The sequence below is a fragment of the Carcharhinus amblyrhynchos genome, chromosome 27, assembly GCF_965287045.1.
Source record: "Carcharhinus amblyrhynchos chromosome 27, sCarAmb.v2.hapA, whole genome shotgun sequence".
In the NCBI taxonomy this organism is placed as follows: Eukaryota; Metazoa; Chordata; class Chondrichthyes; order Carcharhiniformes; family Carcharhinidae; genus Carcharhinus; species Carcharhinus amblyrhynchos.
This window is the reverse complement of record NC_137350.1, coordinates 5169719-5174001: the sequence shown is the minus strand read 5'-3', so window position 1 is coordinate 5174001 and position 4283 is coordinate 5169719. Positions and strand designations below refer to the sequence as shown.

Sequence of the window (4283 nt, the reverse complement as noted above, 5' to 3'; positions counted from 1 at the left end):
ACAGCGGGGTGCAGTGTGAATCACAGCGGGGTACAGTGTGACTCACCCCATTAATTTGGCTTTTTGCCTGTGTGGGAATTACTGCACAGAGTGGATGATGTAATTAAAGAGAAAGGCATCTGCTGTAGGAAGTGAGGTATTAAATGTCCCTGTCATACTGCAACTGGATTTAGTGGAAAGATTAGAGAGAGAGTCAGAAAAACACAGACAGATTAAATAAAGCCTCACTGCTTCAGCTTTGAACTGATCATTCAGGGAAGTTGTTGAGCGGTTAGTTACTGACTGGACCCTCTCTCTGTGACTGCAAACTGGCTGAGGATATCACTGTGTCCAATTAACATTTCCATTTTCACCCTGGACTGTTAGAGCAATTTGTAACCCACATTTTGAGGGATTTTCTGCATTTATCTTGATTTCTGGACCCAGTTGTATTTGGATGTAACAGATTGAACAGAGTTTTGTTGATTGGAACAGGACATCACTGTCTCTGGCAGTTTTCATTCCTCCTCGCTCTGTTGCAAGCGAGGAGATGTCAATGATCAGTCTGGGATCCACCGACCTCCTCACTGGATAGAGTTCCTCCAGAGCCAGAAGCTCACTGATAGCTGGAAGCTAATGTTAGCAAGCTGTTTGACTGTGGTGGGCATCACAGTTAGCCTATCCAGTGTTCCCCAGGTCTATGTTCAAAGTCACTGAACAATCAGGGGCTGGAATGCAGGGAAATCTTTGCCATCTCTAATGTGAAGGCAAGGGACCTCTGGCTGAAGAGAACAGGTTCTGTAAATCACATCTGGGACTGTTTAGGACGACACGGTGGCACAGTGGTTAGCAGGGTGACACGGTAGCACAGTGGTTAGCACTGCTGCTTCACAGCTCCAGGGACCCGGGTTCGATTCCCGGCTCGGGTCACTGTCTGTGTGGAGTTTGCACATTCTCCTCATGTCTGCATGGGTTTCCTCTGAATGCTCCGGTTTCCTCCCACAGTCCAAAGATGTGTGGGTTAGGTTGATTGGCAAAGCTAAAAATTGCCCCTTAGTGTCCTGAGATGTGTAGGTTAGAGGGATTAGTGGATAAATATGTTGGGATACGGGGATAGGACCTGGGTGGGATTGTGGTCGGTGCAGACTCGATGGGCCAAAGGACCTCTTTCTGTACTGTAAGATTTCTGTTTGCTTCTGGGTGATGTTTGAACAGTCTTGCTATCCCATCTGCACAGTGCATTAAGGCTTCTGTAAATACAGACAGAATTTTCACAAAGCTGTAGAAAATAAGACTTAAGCACGGTTTGGAGGAAAATATTCATGTGCTGAACTTAACAAGGGCATTTCAAAGGGAATTTAATTGACAGCAATAGCAAATGTTGAGCTGGATTGTATCTCAGTGAGGGAAGGATGTGGGGAGTGGGGACTTATAGCCGGGGGTTAGATGTGCCGGGCTGTCGAAGTACAGAGTCTATGCAGCAAATTAAACCAGTGGCCATCATTTCCCATTGCTGCTCCTTATTTCCTACTACCCTATCATACTGCGGACACTTGTCCCTGGAAGTAAGGGACTTGCGGATGCTGGAATATGAAACATAAACAGAAAAGTCTCAGCAGGTCTGACAGTGTCTGTGGAGAGAGAATAGAGCCAATGTTAACTCTACTCTCCCTTCACAGAGGCTGTCAGACCTGCTGGGATTTCCCAGCATTTTCTGGTTTTGTTCTCCGCGGGGGTGTTTGTTTCAGTCTGAAGCCAGGTCTCTGGGTTCAGTCGGGTAATTGATAACTTTATTTCAAACACCAACGCCTCCAGGCCATCGCCAAGTGACCTGCTCTCACCGTGCGTGTGATCAGTTGAGTCTCATATCTCACTGAACAACACGACAGCTCAGTGACTATCGCTGATTGCTGAGAGGGAGAGAATGATGCACACAGAGTCCAGTATACTCCGGTACCAGCGAGTATAGGACATTGTGTGTTCATTTGCCTATTTCTTTAATTAAGGACTCTCCTACTGTACAGAAAGAGGCCATTTGGTCCATTGTGCTTATGCTGGGTCCCATTCTCCTGCTTTCCCTTTAACCCTACAAATATTTTCCTTCTCGAGTGATGATCCCTTTCTCACTGTTAAATTGCTGTGGGTTCTGCTTCCACCAGGTTTTCAGGTCAGCATCCTGGATAAAAACAGCTTCACTTCCTCACACCCAAATTCCAGAATCTCAGTTTCTGCAAATCTGGTCAGGTTACTGGATGAACTCCGAATGTTCCTTAATATTGTGTAAGCAGTTTTCGCAATTTTCTCCCGCATGAGAACACAGTGCTTATTAGTTGCAGCACAGGCATGTCAGAATGTGGAACTACTGGAGAAGTTGTCCGACTTGTTTTGCGAGAAAATAATTTGGCAACAGAGCAGTGAGCTGAATTCTCTGTCGATCGCTTCTCCCAACTTATTTAAAATCAGTCATGTATCCTTACGTTGCTCACTGGGTATGATGTGTATGGTTATACCCGCAGACATTGGGGTGCGGTGGGCGGGGCAGGGGTCAGTTTAGCTCAGTTGGCTGGTTAACTGGTCAGAAAGGTAGAGCCACACCAATGGGTGGCACAGTGGTTAGCACTGCTGCTTCACTGCTCCAGGGACCTGGGTTCAACTCCCGGCTCAGGTCACTGTCTGTGTGGAGTTTGCACATTCTCCCCGTGTCTGTATGGGTTTCCTCCGGGTGCTCCGGTTTCATAGAACACAGAAAAACGACAGCACAAACAGGCCCTTCGGCCCACAAGTTGCGCCAATCATATCCCTACCTACCAGGCCTATCTATAACCCTCAATCCCATTAAATCCCATGTACTCATCCAGGAGTCTCTTAAAAGACCCCAGCGAGTTCGTCTCCACCACCACCGACGGCAGCTGATTCCACTCACTCACCACCCTCTGAGTGAAAAACTTACCCCTGACATCTCCTCTGTACCTGCTCCCCAGCACCTTAAACCTGTGTCCTCTCGTAGCGACCATTTCAGCCCTGGGAAATAGCCTCCGAGAATCCACCTAATCTGATGAGTTCCTGAATTAAGGGGAAAGGTCACACATAGCGGTTCTTAGAGACACTGCGGCCCCGAGAACACAATCGGCTGTAGATCCAGAATATTAAACAACAGCCCAGTTAGAGAGATTATTAACATCACCAGAAACAAACTAGAAATGTTAGAATGACCATGGTTCATTGCTGGATGTCACCAACAGCAGCAATAATTGTAGAATCCAATCCTTACAATCATTTGTGAACTCGCTGGTGTCTCAGCAGGTGCGATGACTGAGTGAATCCCTTCGCACACCCAGAGCAGGTGAACGGTCTCTCCCCAGTGTGAACTCGCTGGTGTGTCAACAGGTTAGCTGACCAACTGAATCCCTTCCCACACTCGGAGCAGATGAACGGCCTGTCTCCTGTGTGAACTCGCTGGTGTCTCAGCAGGTCGGATGACTGAGTGAACGCCTTCCCACATTCAGAGCAGATGAATGACCTCTCCCCAGTGTGAACCCGCTGGTGTGTCAACAAGTTGGATAACTTAGTGAAATCCATCCTACATTCAGAGCAGGGAAATGGCCTGTCTCCTGTGTGGACTCGCTGATGTATCGCCAGGCTGGAAGACTGAGCGAATCCCTTCCCACACTTGGAGCAAGTGAACAGTGTGAACTCGCTGGTGCGTCAGCAGGTTGGATGACTTAGTGAATCCCTTCCCACGCACAGAGCAGATGAATGGCCTCTCTCCAGTGTGAACTCGCTGGTGTGTCAGCAAGTTGGATCTCTGAGTGAACTTCTTGCCACAATCGGGGCAAGTGGAAGGCCTCCCCCCAGCATGAAGTTGCTGGTGCCTGAGCAGGTGGGATAAGATTATGAATCCCTTCCCACACTGGGAGCAAGTGAACGGCCTCTCCCCAGTGTGAGTGCGCTGATGAATTTCCAGCACCGAAGGACAATTGAAACTTTTCCCACATTCCTTACATTTCCACGGTTTCTCCATGGTGCCGTTGTCTTTATATCCCTCCTGTGTGGATCCTCGGTTGAACCCTCATCCATACACAGAACACGTATACAGTTTCTCCCCACTGCGAACGGTGAAGGATATTTTTTCAGGCTGCGTAACTGCCACTGTTTAACATCTCCAATTAGAAAACGCTGACTAATCCTTACTGACAATTCTTACTGATTTGTACATTCCACATAGTGACACCTGCATTACCCACCAGAAAGAAAGGGAATGGGAATTGGTGGAGAATTTACAATTCACAAATGTTACCCCTCCC

At 47.8% G+C, this 4283-nt stretch overlaps 1 pseudogene; it reads right to left on the bottom strand.

Moving 5' to 3' along the window:
* Positions 1–3047: 3047 nt before the first annotated feature.
* Positions 3048–4000, bottom strand: LOC145358996 (uncharacterized; annotated as a pseudogene).
* Positions 4001–4283: the final 283 nt, after the last annotated feature.